The sequence below is a fragment of the Mchenga conophoros genome, linkage group LG3 (genome assembly GCF_057382185.1).
Source record: "Mchenga conophoros isolate Kocher_MC1m ecotype Shallow Benthic linkage group LG3, M_conophoros_male_GT1.1, whole genome shotgun sequence".
Classification (NCBI taxonomy): domain Eukaryota; kingdom Metazoa; phylum Chordata; class Actinopteri; order Cichliformes; family Cichlidae; genus Mchenga; species Mchenga conophoros.
In genome coordinates, this window is record NC_140528.1 from 13,875,477 (window position 1) to 13,900,513 (window position 25,037).

Consider the following 25,037-nt stretch of genomic DNA (forward strand, 5'->3'; position numbering starts at 1 on the left):
GTAAAAGCTCTGCCACACTGATCACAGCTGTACGCTTTAACTCCACTGTGGATGAGTTGGTGTTTTTTTAGGGAACCCTTGAAGGAAAAAGACTTTCCACACAAGTCACAGCTGAACGGTCTCTCTCCAGTGTGGATGACCTGATGCCGTTTTAGTGAAGCCCTCACAGTAAAACCCTTCCCACACTCGTCACAGGTGTGTTTTTTCTCTCCCTTTCTTCTGTGAGGTTTGTCGGCCTCCTGAGAGCGCTGACTTCTGGCTCCATGTTGGTCCTGCAGTGACAGAGATACAAACAGAGGCAGTGAGTGAAATGCAGTCGTGGAACAAACTCAACCTTCAAACTCCATTAACACTAGTTTTAAACCTGAAGGTGGAGCGTGGCACCAAACACCTTAAAGGTCTCTTATCCCCACCTGCTGGTAGTTTTAACACATTACATCCAACCTGCTGTTAAAGATAATTCATGACTGTTCAAACACTAAAATCATGCCCATCCCTCCTGATTGTGTACTATTAGATTATTCTGTTATTATATGTTACCTTATATATGTAATCAAAGTAGTTGAATTAGAATACTGCTGTAGATCACATTATACCCTTTAATATAGAGTGTGTGAGCTGTATGTAGTGTAGTTCTCATTATACTTTTGAGTTAACAGAACATATTCACATATTAGTTCATTAGATAAATGTGCATCACTCTGTATCCTTGATCTGCTGGGAATGTGTTACACTGTTTTCTTGACATGCTTAATTGTTGAATCATGAAGAGAAGGTTGTAAGCAGGAGACTGTGTCTAAAGACAGGGGAGATAGATAGACCACATTCCACACCCCCACCTTACAGAAAGCAGAGAAACAACTGCCGAGGTCATAACTTAGGCGCTGTAACAGAGAAAAAATGTGATGTTTTGGCTTTTACGACTAGCTGGGGGCCACTAGAGACTATAAAAAGCTGAGCAACCCGTCACCATTTTGAGACATGTGCCTGACCCTCTGGTAGCATCTCTCCCGTCCGGACGTTGTAATGCTCTGACTGTTGAATTGTATGGAAATAAATGATTGTTGATTGAGCATTTATACACCGAGTATTGTCCTTCCTTCAGCCCAAAGATTCAAAGAATTCACACACACACACACACACACACACACACACACACACACACACACACACACACACACACACACTATTTCTTATTTTAAGTCTTCATTGAAGTTTTGAATAATTCTCTAATTTTTTAAGGCAACTTATTCCACTTAAAAGTTGCTCTAAATGTAACAGTTTTACAAAACGTTACTTTTAACTCGAGCATTTACTAAATTGCAGCTTGTTGAAAACTGTAATATGATGATGTATTTCATCTGGATACTGCAGCTGAGCAGAATAAATGTGGTGTGTGTTACTAGTGCATTAATGACATCTTTCATAATGAAGAAGTGATACACAAAGAGCATTTCATAGCCATTGTCGGCAGAGTTATGTGACATTAGTGATGTTTGTACTTTCAGCGTTAACTTGGTTTTAAAGCCTTTAAAATATACGCTGTTCAATAGTCGACCTTAATCTGACAGAGAATGTGATGATTTTGTGGATAATTAAAGTCAGTCATATATCCACAAACACAACAAGCTGATGCTGCTCGGTTTGCAGTCCTGAACATCACGGCACAAGCAGGATCCACTGCACTGTTAATGTGAGCTGTGTTATATTGCTGCCTCTGTTCGGTGGTGTCGAGCCAAACGCACTTTAACGTGTGTTTGAACGAGCTGACGGTTCACTCGTTAAGCTGAAAGAAAGATGCTTTAATCACAGCAGTCACACATGTGTCCACTGCACCATCTGGAACTCTTGTTTACACTCGTAATAACACAAACACTAAATCCTGCTTCTCTGGTGCTGTTGTGTAGCAGTGTGTACACCTGAGACTGTCACCTGTCTGTCTGTCCTGCAATCTCTCTCTGTTTCTTTCTCTCTGATTGTAGAATAAAAGTATGAACATGTGTTTATAAGTTACACTTGTGTTTGAATCCTGCAGCTTATCACACATTTGATTTCCATGTGTGACGACTGCAAGTGTCCAGAGTGAGGACAGACTGAGGGAGCCACTGCTGCACATCATCTGTGAGGCTTTGCAGCCCTGATGATCCACCAGGACAAACTCAGCAGTGTGTGAGGAAGAGGAAGAGCCAGCAGCAGCTGACAGATGGAGAGAATAGACAGACTGTTCCCTGTTTGTGAAGGACTGCTAGGAAAGTTTAACATAACTGTCTGTGCTGAATCAGTCTTATTAGGTAATGTTCAAATAATGTGATCATCCCAGTGTTTTCAGTGTGGGAGAAAGTACTCAGGGCCTTCAAGTTACACACTATGAAAGGCAGCAATAAATTTAATGTTCAGAAACCTAAAGTCTGTATCAGCAGCAGAATGGAGCTAAAAATAAATGTTTGTTTCAGTTCTATGAAGCTTTGAGTATTTTGGATCAGTAGCTGCTGTGTTTGTTGCATCATATTGCTGTAACTGTTTATATGCTTTATATATTCTGAGCTAAGTTGATCTATAGTGTTACATCATATTCTATAAGGATGTTATGTGTTTGTAGACTTTCTGCCCAGTTTGACCCATTTAGCAGAAGTCAGCCTGTTTAAGGCTCTGATATCTATTCTGTGTGACTTAAAGCAGTTATGACATGGTCTGATTTTCTCACCCAATAAAGGAATATTTCATATATCAGTCTACTCTTCATTCTATCAGACACAGTTATCACAGCTCCTACATTTGCTTTTTACACATATATGTAAGCATTGAGCCAAATGTAATAATGCCAACATACTGAAGGAACAATATTTGTCTATTAAATATGATACATCTGTATACACACTGTCACAGATACTTGTCTGTGAGTGAAGTGATTAATATAATAACTATAATATTGGCCATATTATATTTACATTACCACAGTGAGATGACTTTAGTCTCATGAACAACATCAGCTAATTGTTATTTACAGCTAATCTTAAACGACTATTCAGCACAGAAATGAAGCCCAACAATCATGTTTCACAGTCCTGTGGTCTCAGCCTCAGATACTCATCAAATCACACAGAGCTCATGTAGAAACAAATGAACTAAATATGTTCTCCTTCATTTCTGTCAAACAAAGCTGTATGAAACGTTTCCAGCTGTTAGTATCATGGTTGCTAGGCAACCTGGGCAGCGCGATGGAGGCTAGACGTCCCATTTCACGAGCCTACGAGCCTCGCACTTCGGCCTTAGCGGTCTTTGAGTACGCGGCCCTTGAGGACTTTAAAGCTGCAGAACCTGAATTGGGATACAGCCATGATGATCTCCAGCCTCGTGCTCGCCAACATTCTCACCTGAGTTAAGAAGACGATCACTGAAATGGTCTCAGCAGGTCCTTTGATGACAGCAATGAAATGCAGCGGTAAGGCTTTTTGGGGATTAAGTTCGTTTTCATGGCAAAGAAGGACGATGCAGTTCATCTGATCACTCCTCATAACATTCTGGAGTGCAGGCAAAATGCTATTATAAAAACTTAAGCAGCAACTTCTCCAGGTTCCAATATTTATGCAATTCTCAAAGCTTTTGGCCACAACTGTATAACCTCTTCTGAAGTTTAGTGGATATTATACATGGTTATGCTCAGGATGTGTCGGCCAGTTTCCACTGGAAACGCCTTTTGGTTAAACTGTCAGCGAGGAATTTGCATTTGCACTGTTACATTTTTATATAACTTTAATGCACATAAACAACAGCTGCTTGTTTCAGTGAAAATACATTGATGGGTTTTTAATAAAGTTGTGCAGCTGTAAAGTATTTTGTCTGGTGTCAATTCTATCGTCAGCTACATCGTTATGGCAAATGTTCAAATGTATATGGTGATAAATATCTTTGGTCATATGGTCCTGCTCTGTCTGTCACCTTCTGTGTTGAGCTCATCGTTTCCTCTGTAGTGGCTGAGCTGAGTCCAAGGAGCTGAAAATGTTCCTCTGCTGCTCCGTCAGACTCTCCTCCTCCTGCTCCGTCAGACTCTCCTCCTCCTGCTGATCAGCTGGGACACAAAACAGATCTTTGTTAGGCTCCACACTGCACTGAAGAGTCAAAGTGTCTCATATGTTCATCTGACAAGTAAAAGAACACATTTTTGTTTCCCGAGGTGGGCAACTTGTTGGAAACAAACACAAAAGGTTTGAGCACTGATACCTGCCATTGCTGGCATTGAAAGATGCAACGCCAGCAATGTGGATTGTCAAGACTCAAACCAATCATCAAGCAAAGACAACAGGGATCATTTGTTTCTCTTTATTTAGCATTCACAGCATTTGTAGTTGCCTTCTGTGCAGGGGAAGTCCACGCACACTGTGTGGTACCGCCATCCGCAGAAGGTGCATTCAACCTCTGTAAGAGAAACGAGATTGTCTGAGACTGAAATGATATTCACTAAAGAAGTGGTGATTTGTAAAACTTCACATTTTGATCCGGGACGTACTCTGCATGAAAACAAGCGCTCACTCTTCCTGCTCAACAAATGACAAGGGCGGAGCCTTATACCACGTGATACAGAAGCTGTGCCGTGTGATGCTAAAATTAGCAGGGAAACAACAACGGAGATCACGTCAGGGATGACGAGAAAGTGACAGGAGAAAATCCGTCCCGGTCAACCACCCAAACATCAATAACGGGAACCTTATACAGCGCTTCCCTATACACGTCGAACTCCCGCAGGCACAAAGACATTACGGAGGCTATCACTTATCACCTGACCAAAGATATGGCTCCATCAACACTGTGCAAAACGAGGGATTTAGGAAAACGATCAACACCCTAGACAAACGCTACACAGTGCCGTCCCACAACTATTTTTCTATTGTTGCACTACCTGCTCTGTACACACAGCGTCGAGCAACGGTGGAGACGGAATTTCAAGCAGGACAACATTTTGCTGCAACAACAAAACGTGAGACATTTGTTGTTTTATGTTTATTTATTGTTATGAGAGAATCATGATCTCAATTCTAAGCCAAAAAATCATGATTCTCATTTTATGCAAAATCGTGCAGCCCTAACATTAACACAAAACTATTGTTTCACCAGAGAAACACACATGAAGAGAGAGAGAGAGACAATAACAGCTACCAAACAGTTGTCATAATTCGTCACACAATGAGAAAAGGACAAATCAACAAGTAACAATGACTAATTAATATTAAAATCTGTAACATAATGTATTGTTTGGAGTTTAGTCTGATTGGTTCAGGATGAGCTGCCATTATCCAATCACACGTCTGCTTACCTGCATCTTTTCTCTTTTTTCTAACCTGAGCACCTGATGGCTTTGAACTTTTGTTGTCCATCTTCCATTGGTTTGAATTTTGCGCTCCAGTACAAACACAAATCCCCCAACCCGAGGATCAGCACAATTAACCTAACAGCAGGCACGTGCAGAGGGGGGGGCTAGAGGGGCTTGAGCACCCGCCCCTTTCCTGATGGGTGCCCAAGGTGCCCTTTTGTTGAGGCAACTTTTTTTTTAAAAATTATTATTATTATTTTTTTAATGTGTGTGTGCGTGCGGAGTCCTGTCTGTGCCCCTCAACAATAATATTTAACTATTAATCACAGTTTTGCTAAATAAAAGGATCTGGCTTGCATCAGTCACATGATCACATTTAACCAATGGTCGCCCTTGACGGCAGAACGCGCTGGTTACGAGCCGGGAACGAGCTCACAAAGAGCACGCGCATTTTTAGCAATCCGGAGCTGTAGGAGAAACACAAGTTAACTCAGAGACACAGACTGATGCGACACAACCAGTAAGTAGGTGTACAGCGCACACTGTAGTGTGTAGCACCCAGGAGTATTAGCTTATTACATACACGTTGGTAAGCTGTCTTGTTGCAACTGACGAACTGAAACAAACGAGTGTGCTGTGTGTGCAACAGCGCGACAAACATTACCTGTTCTTTTATTAACTGCACAGATAGTGCTGGTCACAGCTGCTGGCTCTGTAAGGCTGTCATGGGTCTGTAGCTCTGTCACCGTTTTAGGGAACATATTTAGTTTTAAAGTAAGTTTCCGGGCTTTTCCTGCCTTTCTGGAGGGATTATATTTCACTAAAAACGATCTAATATGCATGTCCACATAATTATGCATTATTATAATTATAATATATTAAAAACACACGCTGTATTTTAAAGAACATACATTAAGAAGCAGATTATATTAGATTTATATTTTAAATAAGACAACATTTGGATGTTACAGCAGTAAAATGATTGTATCTCTACAGTTTAAACATGTAATAAGCTTTGCCCTGCACAGAGTGGATAGTGAAACAAATGGAATCATCATAAATACATTATTTCATATTTATTACTTCCCCCTCCTCTTTGCTTTATTAGTGTAGCTCTAGTAATAAATAATAACACAAAGTGTCATTGAAAGTGGATCACTCTTTAATTTACTTAATGACATAGCTGTGTTCATCAAGGAGTCCTATCACAGGGTTAATCTGTGGGAGAAACAAACCGAAAACACAAGACACAGACGCCTCAGTCCAATAGGTGAGACATGGTGGTGGGCCAAGCATGATGCCCTCCAGAAAATCTTTGGACATTTTGGAAAACCAGATGATGGCCTCTTCGTTGATGTAGTGCTGACGATGGAAGCCATTGAAAAGAGGGAAAAAGAAAAGCCAGCTGTTTGTGCCAAAGCACGAGGCTTTAAAGAGTGTCTCTTGAAGCATGAAACTGTGTTAACAGCACAGATATTTCTTAGAGTGTTTGAGCAAACAACTCCTGGGTGTGTGTTAACACACCCGAAACTCTGGCTGATTGGGTCCCACACCCAATTTCACACCTTGGCTCAGGCGATTAGAGGATCATCAGGGGGTCCTTTTGTCCCTCTGTGGGGGGTCACTCCCACTAGGTTTATATCTGGGACTCTCCACCATTTGACCTTAGAACTGAAGAAGCTTCTCGGATGAGAGGTGAAACGTCTTCAAGCAACTTAAAGAAGTCCAGACGCTTTTCTTTGCAAGCTCCTTTGACTACGATGACCTGGATGACTGAGAACCTTCACAGACATATGATAACTGGAGTGTGCAGCGTTTCCATGAGCAGTTTTCCTGCATCTTGACTCTTGTGTGTGGAGTGTTCATAGCATCAGCATCATGTTTTTGTTTATTTGTTTTGTTGGGTTGAAAATAATTAAATAAACATGTGATCATGCCTATGGATCATCATGGCACATATCTCCAGCCATATGATTTATTTATGCAGATGACAAAGTGAGTGTGAATGTGTCTGACATCACAGTGTTTTTGTGCACTGTGCAAAAGTAATTGCCTCTGATTGTGAGTGAGAGCGGTGATTTTGCGGATCACAAGCTATTGTAAAGGAAAAAAAAAAAGAGTGAAAAAGAGACAAATTACATTGTAGACGAAAAAAAATAATCATAGGAAAAAGGTTTCGTGTTGATCAGCCGAAAAACAACTACAATGTCATTTTCTGCTTTTAAGAAAGGATTGTTCACACAAACACAGAGAGAGAGAGAGGGAGAGAGATGTGTTGATTAAGCAGTGATGATAATAATGAACATGTCTTAGTTTGTCACTTTCAGGTGAAAAGCAGACCTGAATCAATTTTCCACATGCAGCGGTCGGAAGAAAGTTATAGTTTAACATCATTGGAAACGTTCAGGCCAAGTTTCTGGCTGACTTATTTACAGCACCATGTGTTTCTCAACCTCACAAGCAAGCTCACACCTCCCTGAAGACAAGGAATGCAGCTCCAAAGAGCAATAACATGGCAGATAAAGAGACAGCAGCAAAGTCCTGAACAAAAAGTCCCAGCGAGCAGCAGCAATGTGGACAAACAGCACCAGAGAAGAAGAGTAAACCCATCATCCTGACTGATCGGATGAATGGCACTGTGTTTCCAACAAGCTGCAACTTCACTATGCATGTGAAGAAAACTTTTGAGGAGAACTGAGGAGACTGTTGGAGTTTGACATTTGCCACCTGTGGAGTAAAATGGCAAGAAGAGACAGTGGAACACAGGACAAAGCTGAAGGAGAACTGCCGGCTGTGGACTGTTGAAAGAGTGAGATGACAACAGAGTGAGAGTAAGTGGAAACACAGAGGAATGCTGTTATTAAATGTGGGAAATCAAAATTTGGGTTAGCAAACCTGGGGAAAAGAAAACTGACTGCTTAAGTGGGAAAATTGTGAAGGAGTCTGAAACAAATAGAAACATACAAAATCACACAAACAAGCAGAACATGCATTAACCCTACTAACAATTCCAAACACAAAATGACTCATGAAGACTCATAGCACATTAGTTAAGAAATGCTTAAATAATAGCAGAGAAGTGTGTAGGAAAGGCAGCTTTTAAGAACATGCTCTGCTGGAGATGCAGCTCCACAGACATGCATTAGACCTGCCTAATAACACAAACACCCATGCAATGAAAATTAGCTTGTTATCATTCATCAGTGTAAAATAGTGTCAATTTAGCAGACACTTGTTATCAAATACTGAATTTATCCTTAAAAAAAAAAAAAAAAAAATTTGACTCTCTAGGTTGCAGGACAACAATTTAACCTTTGTGGGGAAAAAAAAGATCCTGGTTTGACTAACCAGTGATCAGACAATAAATTTAGTGTTAAAATGGTAAATTGGGAGAAGCTTCCTGCTTGATTGATGCAGCAAGTGATTTACTGTATGAGGGGAATTGTCTTTTGTGATACTATTTTGAACATGCTTTCCTGTTGTCCTGTCAACTTAGTGGGTTAATAGCTGATATGCAAATTAGTTGATCGGTTTTAGATTAATGAAAGGTGACTGAATTCTAGCACGAGTGAATGAGATGTGTTGGAGTTGTTGTGTTGAGTGGAGACTCTAAAACACTGAGTTTCCTGCTTTGATGTGCGAGTGAATTCTGTATCTAGATACACAACTCTGAATACGTCAGAACAAACTTCTTTTATGAAGTGCATGACAGCATGTCACATGTTTTATGATGAAGGGAAAAGGAAAATTGAATACAATAGATCTGTGGCCTAAATGAGTGAAGAGCACAGACCTGGTGATTAAACTCATAGCTAATAAGACATTAGGGTTATGTTGTGTGTTGTGCAGCTGATGGTTGGCTTGGAGTGAATCTAGCTGATGATTTTTCTTCTGTTGTGAAGTCGAGCCTGCCGATTAGTATGATGGTATGATGAACCATGCTAATGGTATGATTTACCCTCCTGAGATGAGGAGTTTGTGTCATGACTTAACAAGGCCTTTTTATTTTGATACTTTCACAGTGCACTGAAAGTTTTGTTTGATAATCTGTTATTTTTCATTTTATCTTTTGAACAGGCACTGATTTTGTTTGTCTATTTCTTTTCTTTAAGCAGATCTGCACGTCAGAAATTAAAAGTGCTATACGACCTGTCGAGAACGCCGTTACAAGTGAGGTTTCTCCACATTAAAATGGGCTCAGGAGAAAGCCACTTATTTGGGCCAATTATTAAATGAATGTCCCAGCCTAAACCGGATTCAGCAAGGTAATCCGATCTAGAAGTTCTTTTTCTTTTTGAAATGACGTCATTTTGCTGGAAGTGGAAACTAAATGCGACGACAGGTTCCACTATCAGCAAAGAATGAATGAATGAATGGAAATAAAGAACAAACTGACTGACTGGTAAAAGCTGACAGGACATGACCACGACTCAAGGTTAACCTCCACCTAGACAGGACAAAAAGGTGGATGAATTTATGTGTTTTTTTTGTTACAGGAGCAGAAAGATGACAGCAACATTCGCAGTTGCATGACGATTTAATCTTTTAAATGCCATTTTTTCTGTCTGTGAATTTACTATGTGTGTGTCATTCACTAACTTGTGTTGCTCACAGACATTACTGTGAGAAAGTGTACACACCTGCGCAGCGCTAACATTTACATTTCTTTTTACAGCAGATGATTAATCATGTGTTTGATCATGTGATTTATAAGAGGATTAGTTAATGTTTTCCTACTACAGGATTTCTGGGTTTATATGTGACTGTCATTCTTTCCACAGCTAGGGTTGGCTACCTTTATGGTGTTTTTATGGTACCTCTGGAACCTGTTGACCTGTGTCTGACCTCCGTCTGACCACAGTCAATGTGTATTGCTAATGTTTGTTTCTTTGAGAATGCTGTGGAGGATTCGGCAGAAGCGGACAAGTGACATGAGTAAAACAAATATGAGGTTACTGTGTTTCTGGGAAAGTTGAATATGGGCTCTTAGCTGGCCACTTTGAGCCCATAGGGATATATGAGTGGAGTGACTTTGCTTAAGAGAAGTCACTGATTACATTAATGTTAACTGAGCACATGGGATGATCCATGTCTGAGGCAAATTAGGGAAATAATTGTAGTTTCCCGATTTGAGAAAACCTGCACATGACACTTGTCTTGCTGATGTTGAATGCTTATTACTCTTCTGATATATTGTTTATAAGAGTGAAGTTGATTTTATTGTATGCAGGCTCCTGGTGGAGCCAGTTTTTAAGACAGGGATCCTGGTTTGGTGAGTTGACGCATGGTTGTCCATGCGTCAAGAAGTGGGGTCCAGAATTAACATTAAACAATGTTTACTATTATTGTTGCAGTGATTTGTGTGATTAGCTGTTTATTTACAAGTATTAAATCTATGCAAGTGGTGCACCCATGTTCAGATGAGGCTTTGATGGCCTATTAGTGAAGTTCACTGAACTAAAGAATGTGGTTTGATGATTGTTGACATGCTCTCCAAATAGAAGTCTTTCTGAAATACAGGTGCAGCAGTGAGAAGCGAGAAACATTCCAGGCATAGCCCAGGCAGTGGTTGAGGACAAAGGTCAAGCTGTTTGGGGCCCAGCATGAGATCAGACCTTGGAGCCACAGCAAGGACCATGAAACTGCCTGCAAAATAGCGGAGAGACCCTCCTGGATTTATCAGAGCCACTGCAAAGAGGTCGAGGTCCCAGGAAACCCCAGCACCCTCAAGACAGCACAATAGAGAAATCTCACACTTGGTTGTTTCGGTGGTGAGGGGGGAGTGCTGATTGAGCCCCCGTAGGGTAAGCTCGCACTTCAACCTCCAGCCTCTGATCAACTCTAGGGCAACCAAGTGCCAGGCGTGACAGCTGAATCAGCTGAACCAGGAGGAAGGCAGAGAAGCTGAGTGTTTTGAGACAGATCCAGCAGGCCCAAAATCAGGACTATCCATGACGAGAAGGAGTGCCTGAGAGGATCGTCCACAGGATGGGAGCTGAGGCCAGGAGAGAGACTTCAAGAGGATCAGAGATCATCTTCAGCAGCGTTGGGACAGGAAAACTCGAGGGATGACGGGAGCGTGCCAGGCTCCATCGACAGCGCAGAAGGAGTTCGAGGATGACATCATGATTCTGTGAAAAGCACAGGAACCAGAAGCTATGGTGGTGATGACAGCAGTTTCCTATGAACATCACCTAATGCTGTGCCACTGTACTGTGAATACGATGATACCCTGAAGACTGCTGGGATCACAACAGCAGTAAGATAACGGAACCCTGCACCCTTTCCACAGAGGTGTTTCTCTGCAGAGCGTGGACAATGAAGGAGTCATAAATATCCCCCTCACAGGACGAAGGCTTGAATGAGGTGATGGGGGTTGGTAGAGGCCATAAAACTAGAGTGCTGAGAGGTCTGCAGCTTTGGAAATAGCTGAGACCCATGTTGACAAACAACAAAACTAACTAGTATGTTTGAATGTTTATTCTACATACATTCGGACTCTGGTCCTATGGACAGTGATGGAAACAACTGGAAGAGACATTCATGACGCCCTGCAGAACTCAAACCACTCTGCAGAGAGACATGTGATTTGCACACCCAGAGAAAACACCACCAAGCTGAGATGGTTTTGAAAATGTTACTTTCTTATTTTCACTATTAAATTAACAATTTCTTTGTTTGCTTGTAGGATGCAGTTTGCCATGAGATGAGATCACTGAATGGGATAACTAGGGATGGGTATCGTTTAGGTTTTATCCAATACCGGTGCCAAATCGGTACTTTTGAAACGGTGCCGGTGCTCAAACGGTGCTCGAACCGGTGCTTAAAGAATGGAGAACACAAAATTGGTCCAAAAACCTCTCATATTCAGCTGGTTTTTTGTAAAAAGATAACAATGTTAGCCTTTTCTGCAGCTATGGGGCATATATGGTATCACTCTTAGCTGGAAGCAGTGCTTAAACAATGGAAAAAATACAAACTTTGTCCAAAAACCTCTCATATTTAGCTGTTTTCCACTTTTTCTTTGGTCGTTTTAGCTTTTTTGGCCAGGGTGAAGGGAGCATCTGCCATCAAACAAGAAGACAGCCGCATGTAGCTATGATGATGTTTGCTAGTTCACCTTACATGCATTAATGTAATAACGTGGTTAGCCTACTCAATGTAAATTACACACGAACAACATTAAGCTACTCACGCAGAGAAGAACGGCTGCTGCTGCCATCCAATACGGCGCATTTCTCGGCTTTTAAAAAAAAAAAACGCTATGCGTCGCCAGGTGTTTCATCGGATTCGAGGTGTTACTTCCTTTGACAGTATCACAGTATCAGCTTAAAGCACTTGTTGCTGCTGAGTTTGCATATTTTGCTGTGAAGTACAGCCAGACTTTTGACCGCTTTGCCTTGGGCATTTTTAATCTGTAGCTCTGCATAAAAGAACGTACGTACCTGGACCCGCCTACTATCCTCGGAAACGTAAAATGATTGGCTAGAAGTGTATCACAGCTCAGGAAAAAAAAGCACCGAAATAAAGCACCGAAATGTGCGCTGCTTTTCGGTCTGGTTACATTTGTTAAACTGTGTATTTTTTCAGTAATTTAGGGTGATTTGACATATGCTGAATATAACAATGTTTGCATTGAACCTGTCAGACATGAGGTATTCGTAACTGGGGACTTTTCAAGCATAAACGTCAATAAGGGGGGAATGTTAGATTTTGTATTGTTGATTGTCATTTATGCTTAGAAACATTTACTCATATATGCTTAGAAGTATATAATCATTGGTAGATTGAAAGGATGTCTCATCCTAAAAGAGGTCTGTATTAACTCTGTGTAGAGGGGGGTGCATACATTCCTCTGCACAGTGTCCTGGCATGGATCACACTCCCTAGGAGAGTTTATCTTTGATTTATGGTATAGCAAGCACACGTATATCTGTTTAAGTATAAGAGCCTTTTGTTAGATGGACCCAGACGTCCTGGCACCAGCTAGCACCAGAGTCTACACAGGGTCACATCTTGACCCCACACAGATCTCTCACACACACACAAATCACACACCCACATACACACACACACCCACATACACAGGCAAGGTACTCTTTGTTTGTATGTAGACGTCATATGTTAATGAACTTATGCATATTCATGTAACCTCAATAAAAGAACAGTGGTACGGGAGAACGGACGAGAGCAACTGGGGTTAAGCGAAGGGACGGCGCTTTGTCCGGTTTTCTCCCGTGCACGAGAAACATGAAGAAGCTTGCCTACTTGTGTCTTGCTTTGCAGTGTAATTATATTGTCTCCAACGTTCCAGCGGATGGGTTCAAGCTACAAACCTATCATAGGTAACGAGGTAAGTTCCATGTCTGAGTCAGAGTCGTCTGGGCAGTGTGCCATTGCGATTTCAAAAAAATTAAGCCGCTCCAGGGCACAGCGCAGTTATTGATATAGCAGTAAAAGAGTCAGTTAGGTCAGACTAGAAAGACAAAACTGCAAAAATGCGTTCAAGATTAAATTTAGAAAAACCACATATAAAATTTCGCCCAACAACTGAAATTAGACTGGAGTGATCAGAACCATGTTATTACAATAGCATGTCTGCAACACTAGAGCTCAATGCAAGATTAGTTTTAAGTCGTTTCGTTATACTGAGCCGAAGACCAGCACCAACGGTTGTAGTCGGCCAAGCTATCACTTACATGTGCTACAGTCAGTCTCAGCAGAGGGAAAGGGGAATGAAAAGCCAGCAGAAATGTTCATGTCCAGGCTCTCCACAGAAGAATTAATCCTTAGAAGACGAAACCAACAACAAATAACAAATCCACGGAGTCCATTCGCGTCGCGGAGTCAGCTTCTCTCTTTTTCTTTCTCCTAAGCGGAGCAGCGGCACACCACGGTATCCAGAAATTAGTCGGGTCCCACCTGAGCTGAGGCTGCGGCCATGGCTGGAGAAAACGTCTGAGCGTCCGCAAAACTGGGGGGATTTCCGAGACAGTTCACGTGCTAGAAGAGAAGAATCCTCGGCGGTAGGGCTGGGCGATATGACCCAAAATTCATATCTCGATATTTTTTTTTAAAAGCCATAAAGTAAGAACAAAATGAGAGTTCTTAGTCAAAGCTGTGTCCCAGATGTCACACAGGCACTTTTATTAACATAGAGCAGATGTACATAAAATTTACTCAAAAATAAATTATGAGCATTTATTAAATAATAATGCTCCATAAATAAAAGAAAACAATGTTGTTTTTGTGCATAACAAAAAGCTCACAATTGTGCAGTCAAAATGTAAACTAAAAGACGCTGAGCATAGTAACAAAGACAGATTTCACAGCTGCTCTGTTCCCAACTTCTACTCTGTGACTGACAGCATTGAGTTTGAAATCCTCTTCGTAACCACGTCTCTGAACAGGTGCCATTTATGGTCCTTATACACAGTAGGGTAATATTACGTTGAAGCACAGTACGTATCACTCCGCGAAGGCTCCTCGGTAGCCGTAATGCGCCGACAAACTATCAAGCGGTGCAGCACCGTAGTTTACCAAAGTCGTAATAAAACATTTTTGACAGATTGCTGAGCGCTGTGTACCACATAAAATCGGTTCACGGCCATCAAACACAACCAGAATTCATACATAAGGTGCGCTGTCAACTTTTGAGAAAATGCAAGGATTTTAGGGTTAGCGTGGTTAGCTCGTTAACACGTTGACGCCGTCCAGCCCCACTCACTGGTCGATGCGCAGTAACTCGTTAACGGAGATTTGCCGTGTCCATCTTGTCGCTGCCTGCACGTGAAGCAATGGGGGAGGAGGGGGAGTTGTCTTCAGTGAAGGCGAGGCGGAGTAACGTTGCGTAGAGACAAAAGTGGACGAAAGAGAGGCAAACTTGCGGCTCCACAACTATAGTTATAACGTAACATAGACTATATCGATATAAAGGATATTGTCACATCTTATATCTCGTATAAAAATATATCGATATGTTTTAAAAACTCGATATATCGCCCAGCTCTACTCGGCGGGATGCAAAAATCGTCTGAAGTCCAAGGGGAAAAAGTTCGGGCGCCAGTTGTAACGTGCAGTGGAGATGAAGCCAGCCGCGGAGGTGTGCAGGTGGATAGCGAATGAGCAACAGCTTCTGACTTTCCAAAAAGTACTCATTTATTTACAATATCAAAAATAAAAGAGCTACCTCTACCACACATTACTAAAGAGCACACTAGTCCGCGTACACACGGGAGCATCCATTACAGGAGGAGTGCGAAGAAGAACAAAAAGGGGGTGACACCAGTTGTGAGACAGGAGGCGCCGCCATGTGGTGATACACTGCATTACAATAGCAACTGTTACAATATAAATAATGTTCTGAGAGGCTTTTTGTTGGTTGAGTCTGAAATTGATTGTATGTACAATTCATATCCTTATAAAACGGCAGAAATATGGTGTTTTATTAATAAACTTACATTCATGGCAGTGGCGTGTCTAGAAAATTTTTGTTGGGGGGGCCAGGTAGGGGCACAGATTTGGAGAAGGGTGGCAGATGTAATTGGCAGATAATGTTTAAAAAAAAATTCTACCAACCATTAACCATAATTCAATAATCCTGTAAACCTAATAACCGAATGCGCTTTTAACTCTTATTAGAATGAGATTTTAACCACTCCGGTGCAAAGTTTTTAGATACTGCGTTGATAAAGTACAAGAGATACAATCAGTGCTTTGTCAGTGTTTACTCAGCATTCAAGGACAGCAATATTTGCAGTGTTTTTACTGACATATAGTGCACATATGTTTTGGGCAAAAACATTTTTTAATATTAAAATACGAACATTTGTAGCAAACAATTGACAAATTAGCCAATGCCAATGCAAAACTTTATCTGCCTGTTAAAAAAAGAAGATAATCTTCTCACAAACTGGTGTTTGATTTTGAAACAGGGAAAAAGTGGGGAAACAACTGAAAAGACTAATATTTGAATAAAACCTGAAAGCAAGTAAATACTTTCTTTGCTTCCTTATGGTAAACTTTGGTAATATTGATAAAGAACAGCACTGGCTGATGATGAAATACAGTCAGCTGGCATGGTGACACTGCCAGTATTAACCTGCAGGGCTGGACCGGTACAGAAAATCGGGCATTTTGACTAGAGACCGGCCCACCAGGTATTAAAGCCATAAAGCCTTTGAATGAAAACAAATGCTGTTGTGACAGTGATGTACAGTTTTGTTGGTATATGTATGATTTCTATACATTTTACGTCAGATAAAAACTTTGGTTGTAAGATTTAGATAATTATTTAATAAAAGCTAGATATTTTAAATGAGAATAAGAAAGAAAAGTATTTCTTTGTGCCCCCTTTCCCTGTTAATGCCCTACCTGCCCCCTGGCAAAAATTTGCTAGATCCACCCCTGCACAGTTACCAGCTGTCAGCTACATAGAAAAGGATCCTGGTGTTGTTTGTCTCTCAGAAACAGTTCATAACTTCCCTTCAACTCATTCATGTGACCTAAAAGGTAAACCTGTTTCTCCATCACCTGTTCAGCTCTGATGATTCAGTAAGGACATCTCCTGGTTTCATCTTCATGTTTCCCTCTCACCACATATACACAAACCGACATCATGACCAGCAAAGTGGGCGATAAATAAATGAGAGAGAAAAGCCGATCAGCTGATCATTGATCAGTTTCATGATTGAAGTAGCAGCAGGAGAGAGAGGGTGAGAGAATGAGAGAAGAAGAGGCAGCTGTGCAGCGTAAAGACAGAATAACTCCAGCTTTGTGTCTTTTTCCATTCTAGCTAAAGTCCGGGACAAACTGCGTCTCTTCTCAGCTCAATACGAAACGTGTAATATTTTCTCTGAATGAGGGACCATTCCATTTTTTTAAGGAGCCGTTGGCATGAATAAAATAAAGTTCACTATCAGTAACATCATAGCACCCACCCAGCTGTATAAAAACTCCATCAAGCTGGCTAGAACGCAGTACGAGTTATTGCAACTGAGGGTAAAAAGTCAGCACAACGAAAATAAACTCCACCTAAACTTAGTTTATATCTGACCCAGATAGACTGCAGGTCATAACTTCTTACCTGAAGTTCAGTTCACCTGACACTCGGACTGGTGGCCGCCTCGGGGCTCTCCTCCTGCCTCCCCTTCCCTCATCCACCTGCTGGCCTCTGTGGAAGCCCTGCCATAGCCACCACCAAACAACTGAGTTATTTTTACACATCGACCTGCATCTTATAACTCATAACTCTTATGTTAGCTGCCCTCAGTAGCATACTGTCTGAAATATTCGACGGCTGCAAAAATTCTTTAAGTGTTATTTTTTTCCTTGGGATTCTAATTTCACTGAAGTTTACTAAACTCAACAAACTTAATATTACTTACCGGGACATTTATTCTGTCCTCATTTTCTTTCACCGAAAAATTGTTTCCTGCAGTGTTGTCCTTCGTGCTTGGCTCACCTACCTTTGCTAACGTGATGCGCATAGCGCAGAAGCCGATGCTGCATTCACTTAGACTCGGATATCTGAGCTTCACCGTGAAAACATAATCGTACATTTGATATTTGATTGAATTTTATTGTTTTACCTTTGGGGTGGCACCTGGGGTGGCCAGTCTGGTTGGGGGGGTGGCCTGTGCCCCCCCAGGCCACCCCGCTGGACACACCATTGATTTATGGATATAAAATAGCTAAAAGTATTAACATGCCTCAGAGAAATCACTAATAACACTAAGGGCTGGACGGATTTGATTTGCATTCTTCAAGAAGAGTGTGGTGTCATCAGCTAGCTGGCTGATGATGAGCTCCTTATCAGCTGTGCTGATTCCTTGTATAACAGGTCAAATCTCGGGGTGGAGTCTTAATCATTTTAATTGAGCTATTGCCATTCGTGTACAAGGTTTTGATAGCTTTACAGAAAAATGCCAAATTTTTCCAAAGAGTGGAAAATAAATTGATGTTCAATTGTATCAAAAGCCTTTTAAAAATCCAGGGAGAGAATGAAGCTATAGTCAGATACCAAATCAGAGTAATCAAGTAGATCTAAAACCAGTCTCATGTTCTTAGAAAGGTGTCTGTTTCTCATAAAGCCTGATTGTGTCTCATCGATAATTGTGTCCAAGAACTCTTTCATTCTGTTAGCAAGTACTAAAGCCTTAATCTCATAGTCATCATTGAGCAGACAGATGGGTCTCCAATTATCAATAAGAAGTAAGTCTTTGTTTGGCTTTGGAATAAGTGTTATGAGACCCTGAGTAAGAGTAGGAGGGAGGATGTTATTCTCTACACTTCCTATGAAAAGCTGCAGTAAGAACGGAGCCAGGAGATTAGAAAATGATTCATAAAACTCTGCAGTTAAACCATCTGTGCCGGGAGATTTGTTGGCCTTAAGTGCAGAAATAGGATTACAAACGTCCTCCACAGTCAGAGGGCTGTCACAGTGACTTCTATCTTCCACAACAATAGTTTTTAGGTTTTTAATATTATTGAGAAACAGCGTTGAGACATATATATATATATATACATACATACATACATATATATATATATATATATATACATACATACATATATACATACATACATACATACATATATACATACATACATACATACATATATACATACACACATATATACATATATATATATATATATATATATATTCTACTTTTCTAAATGACTGACTATTTCAATGGAGAACCTAAATGACACGGACCCGTGTTTGTTATTACATATCTCTATTTTGAATGTGACAAGTCTATCATTCCCTGTTATTCATAGGTATTAACAGAGTTTTTGGCCTTTTTTTCCTCTATAAAAGCTAATTGACTCTTTACAGTGGCCTGCTATGGTTAATAATAACATGTTCAGTCATGAGTGAAATCAAAGCTTTTCTTCACTTTAGCATTTAACATTCCCAACAATATAATGTGATACCTTAATTAAAACACAGCTAATAAAAAACAATTTTCTTAATGCAAACATCAGTGACTCAACATTAGCAACCAAAGGGTTCAGTCTGCAGCTCACACTCATGTGAAGCTACAGCCTCCCCCTTTAGTCTCTGTCATCCTTCTGCTCCTGCAACAACAAAGCAAGACAAAACCTCCACCCTTCTTCTACAGGCTGGGTGAATTGTTGTGGACATTCACTAATCCTAAAGTCGGCACCGTTTTTGTCTCAGTATCAAGTCAGTTAAACTTTTAGTCGTCAGTCCATCACAGTCCAGTCACATGCATACATCCACACACATTCATACCAGATATTGCTGATAATGGAGTCTCACGCGCAGCCTATTCGAGCCTCCATCACCAGCAAGATGACGTCATCATTTTAAAGGAAACAGTTCCTTGTTTTTGGACTGGATTGACTCGCTGCAATCCTTTTAGGCTCAGGGCTTCTCACGTGATCAATGTCCCATATAAGTGAATTTCTCCCAAGCTCATTATAATCATGGAGAAAAACACTTTGCGACTGTTTCCAGTAAGAATATTTTATAGCGCTTTAAAGTTCAACCTCTCAGGTCTGGATTAAAGAGCTGATTTGTTAAATCGGGAACTCACAAAATACCAAAATATCACCAGCGGTGGATCACACCTCTCAGATGTTCTTATCTCAGTGCACTGTAACAAAAGCACAAACAAACGCAACCAATAAAATACTAATAAAGTAACAAATACTGGGGCCCATTGCAAACATGTCCAAGCATAAAACCATCTTTCTCTCTCTTAGAGAAAGAAAACAATCCAAACCTCACTGATAAAATCAACCTAGTGTCAAGCAAAACCCAAAAATCAACCAAAACTTCACCAGAAAGTTTTCCTCCCTCCCGGGACAATATTGTGCAGGAATACAGGCACCGTAACTCCTTTTGCACTGACAAAAACATGTTGGATTTACTTGATTCAATAGTGGACACTGGTTGCACACAAAGGTTTTGCTTTGGCAGAAACTTAAACAACTGAGTTAAATCAACACAACCTTTTCATATTCAGTAAACCTGCATGTTGTGTTCATAAAACACGATTGAAACATGTTCAGATGGAGTAAGTTGAGCTCCTGGAACATTTTAATCCTTCAATTGAAATTGAATGGGTCTACAACAACTACCATCCTCCTATCTCTATCCTGGTTGCAGCAGGGCTGGGAAATAACCCTGAAGTGATAGGTTACCAGGCAGGGTACACCCTGGACAGCTCACCAGTCTATCAGATAGAAACACACAGCCGTTTACATTCATGGATAATTTAGCCCAGGACCTTCTTACTGTGGAGCAACAGCACTAACCAGCATGCCAACAATGGAGGAAATACAGGAAAGCTATGATTTCCTGTATTTGAGGCAGAATTATTTTGTTCTTGCCCTTGACAGGTTAATCCACAATAAATAGCAACAGCATGCATGTGGTGTGTGTGTCGTTGTCTGCCTCTTATAACTCCAGTGATTTTCCTGTAGTTTGAAATCTTATGCGGTGTTGACACAATAATTTGTTGTAAACCAGGAAATTCCCAACTGTGGTAGAAAGCACAGCTTAGCCTTAGAAAATGTTCAAAGAAAAGTCGTCACGTCCTGATTTCTGCTTCACTGATAAATATTGTCACACTGGGGTTTTTGCAAATGATATCAGTGAGCACTGTGTGGCAGCTGGAGTCAGACAACTGAAGCTCCCACAATCAAGACCACAAACAGCTTTCAAAGGAGATTTGAAGCTTTTCTGGCAGCAAGCTTCATGATTTATGGGACTGTAACTGGAACAGAAACTACCTGATCACCAATGGTGAGCTGGCATGGAATTATTTTTATGACATTTTATCAAAGTTATAAATAAGCATGCCCATTAACACATAGTGAGTGAGCATGTTGTCTTCCCACGCAGTGAACAGCGGATGCTAATGTTTCTGTCACTTTTTACAGAGTCAAACTCAAAGTAAGGTCAGTGCTTCCACGCTTTAAACGCTGCACGCTCACACTCTCTCCACACTCGATAGATTATCCATTGTTCATCTGCACACAGCTGCGGTTTTAGTAACGCAGTAACGCAGCGTGCTTACGGGAAAGTAACAGTAATCTAATTACCTTTTTTGCAATAGTAATCCCTCACTTTACTCGTTTCTTGGAAAAAGTAATCGGATTACTGCCCATCTCTGGTCGGAGCTGTGCACTTGTGGGTTCAACCTTGTGTACACGTTTATCTTTGCTGTGTGTACTTGTACCTCTGAGTGGAAGCTGAACTCTTGAGTTCGAGTATCGAAGCATCAGCTGTGACGTTAAAGTCCAAACAGCTCGTTCATTTGACGTGCAAATGAACGAAGGTAACGCCGTTTTCATGTGGATGTGTCACTGAGACACTTTCCACATCCACAGCTCACAAAATGGGAAAACTATAGAAGTATAACAATGAAGAAGTTACTATGTTACGGGTCCCAAGGATGAAGACCTCGATGACAAATATGTTACCTGTAAAAGCAGGTGAAGAGCAGAGTAAGGAAGACACGATGCGTCTCTGCTTTCCTCCAGAACGTGTCTGAGTCTGATTTATTTCACACAAATAAATGCTATAAAACACTAAACATGAGCTTTCAATATGCTGTTCAGCTGGTTCCTCATTCACATCAATTACATTTACTTATTTCACAACATCAGTGAAATATACTCTTTTTAACTGGTTCAGTTTCTCAAGTTCACACTTCTTTCCATAACAGCTACATCCTTTTATCATATCAATAAACACATCACATTGTCTTCTGCAGTGTCTTACTGGCTAAACAGTTCTATTCAATAACAGCATTGGTAAATACATTACATTTGTTCCCTCCAGTAATTTACTGGCAAAATCACTATTTAGTGCATCATGAAACACAGCTTGTTTAATCAACCCATGAATGCCTCTGTTAGCTACACAGAGTTGCTCAGAGTGCTTGTGTTACACTAGCTAATCTACTCAGTCACTTTAACAGAACTATTAACATTCACATCTCACAGAACTGATTTGATTGGAGCATTACAACACGTTTGCACAGAGCATAGGAGCGCACTGACTCTGCTTCACGAGCGCTCCACCTAACGAGCGGGCTCGCGGTGCGGTCGCGCGGGACACTCCTCTGGTTTTCTCCCGTGTTTACATATAAATAACTTTGGCGGACCGCCTTAACTCTCCCATTCACGTTAACGTGGGTAACCATGGTGACAATAAACAACATTTTCGGTGCGAGCACCGTGTACCGACCTGTAAAAGCAGGTGAAGAGCAGAGTAAGGAAGACACGATGCGTCTCTGCTTTCCTCCAGAACGTGTCTGAGGAAGCAGCGGAAGGTGGGCTCCACTTACTGCTCCCCGAAACCCCGGAGCAAGCACCAAAGTTCCGCCCTCACTGCTTTCTAACATAAAATGAATCCCTGTTACATGGATTTTCTATCCTCTTAAAGAAACTGAAAATAAATACATATAGCAATGAAAAATGTCCCGTTACATGAGTGTTTTACACAAAATAATATTAATGTGGTCATTCCCTCACAGGGGTGCCACAACTACACTGCTGTTTTGACAGAGACACAGTGTGTTTATCTAACTTGGCTGAAGCCAAAGTTCTCCAGACAAATTCAGTCTGTTTCTGCCAAGTGTGAACTCACTGGATGAGCGCCAGATACACAGAATCAAAAAGGGATAAATTACTTTTCTTATGTCATGTTCCCGTCACAAACTGGCTCAAGGAGAGGGGAAGCAGGAGTCCACAGATGAAATGTTCCTATAAATAAAGTGGAATTTATTCAAACTTTACCAAAACTTCAACACATCAAATACAAGCAGTTCAGCAGGGAGTGGATGTGTGTTGCATGTGCCAGGTGGATGCAGAGAGAGGCCAGGGCCACGTTCAAACCTGAACACGCTGCACAGTGTTTTGTTCCATTTGTTAGGGATGAATGAAATGCTTCCTTGAAAGGATGTGTGCAGTCACCAGTCTATCTCAGGGCTTTAGACACAACCAACCATTCACATTACAACGGGACTTCTGAACCTGAACCTCTGTGCACAGCGTCTGCAGGTCGGGGCTGTACGAAGTCACTTTATCTCTACAGACTGTAAGCTGTCGTCTGTGAGGCGTGAGCGTGTTTGTTTGAACACAGTTCACGGTGGAGAACAGCTGCTGACATAATGTGGATCCGAAGATCCATAACTGGCCTACCTGGGGCTGAAAGTCTCCATAAATGCAGGCGTTTCGGCGGCTACACCGGCTTCCACGAGTGTGACGCTTATTTTGAGAAAATAATAGAATATAAATTTATTTTTATATTCCAATATCACAATAATCTTCCAATGTAGAACTACAAGTTAAAAAAGAAGTAACATAAATCAAATCCACTTCAGCTAAATACTTCTCATTTATTTCCATCTTACATGCTGTGACTGCAGCCATTCCCACATCTCTGTGAATGGGACTCATGGACATGGATCAGTGGTTGTTGATCAATGGTCCTGAGAATCTGCATAATTAAGATGAAGGAACGGAGCTCCCAGCCCATCGTTCCTGCAGCTGCTTTCAGTCTTTATGCAAATGTCCTGTTTGTAAGACTGAAACCTGCAGCTGAGACTGAAGACGTCACCTGATGATGACGACACGTTTCTCCCACAAAACGCTGCGTCCAGATGAACAGAAGCAACAGACTCACTTTCCTGGATGATTGAGATGCATCAAGACTTCATTGTGTGTTACTTCTCATTCAGCACAGACACATTATTCCTGTTAGGTCATGTCAGCTGTCACTCAGTACAAGCACAACTGTGAACAACACAAACTTCTCTTCAATGTGTCACAGAAACACTAAGTGTGAGAGCCTGTATGACACACAGGACAGACTGTAAGCTCTGCTGGCTGCACAGCACTTTGTAGCAGTTTTCCAACATGTCCTCCACCCGTGATGTCAGTGGTGGGACCCCAGTCACAGCACTCAGCACCACCTCCTTTAAATGGATTTTATAGCAGTTCCTCCCGTTACTCGGTGCAACGCTTCTTAAATGTGTTTTTGCAGGATAAAACACAGCAGGTGGTGTAGAGAGGACGTCAGCTGACGGAGCAGAGGGAGGCAGACTGTGGATAAATGACAGAGTGAGAGGAGAGCAACCATGACAGAAGCACAGGTGTGGCAGATAGAAGTGGCTTTATAGACACTTATTGTCAGTCCTCGTGCATGCTGTGGAAATAAGTGTCTGTGTCATGAGGTGACATGTGAGCTTATCTTTGGTCAATAAAGCTGAACGACCAGTTTTCACTTTGCTTGTTACGCTTGTTTAGTGACGTCTGGGTTTCTGTGGAGCCCGAATTTTGATGAGTTCTGGTGAAATCATCTGAGATCATCTGAGCATCGGTGAAGAGTCAGCAGAGAAAGTGTGGGACAGAAGTTTGCTTTGGACACATGGACTGAAATCAAAAAGTAACAAACAGGATTTCCAATGGACAGTATGGAGAAGTGAAAGTACACAAAGGCTGTGCTGGAACACGTGTGTTACACTTTTTGACAGCTGAGAACAAAACACAATATTTTGCATCATCTCTGCAGTGTCTCTTCTTTCCTCTGCTGTTGTGCTTTTAGCTCCAAACTGTTTCAAATGGTTTGTCAGCAAGCTGACCTCTGACCTCTGCAGTACTAACTCCTGACCCGTACAAAGAGCGGGCGTTTCTGACCTTTGACCTGCAGCTGTATGTCTCTCAGTCTCAGTTCTTCTCTCCG

General features: G+C 41.3%; 1 long non-coding RNA gene across 1 annotated transcript; it reads right to left on the bottom strand.

Annotated features, from left to right (window-relative positions):
- Positions 1 to 105: 105 nt before the first annotated feature.
- Positions 106 to 21,834, bottom strand: LOC146577345 (uncharacterized). Its single transcript, XR_014891649.1, has 3 exons — positions 21,770 to 21,834; positions 3,940 to 4,069; positions 106 to 272 (listed from the first exon to the last, which is right to left on the bottom strand). It is a non-coding gene; the product is annotated as an uncharacterized LOC146577345 (long non-coding RNA).
- Positions 21,835 to 25,037: the final 3,203 nt, after the last annotated feature.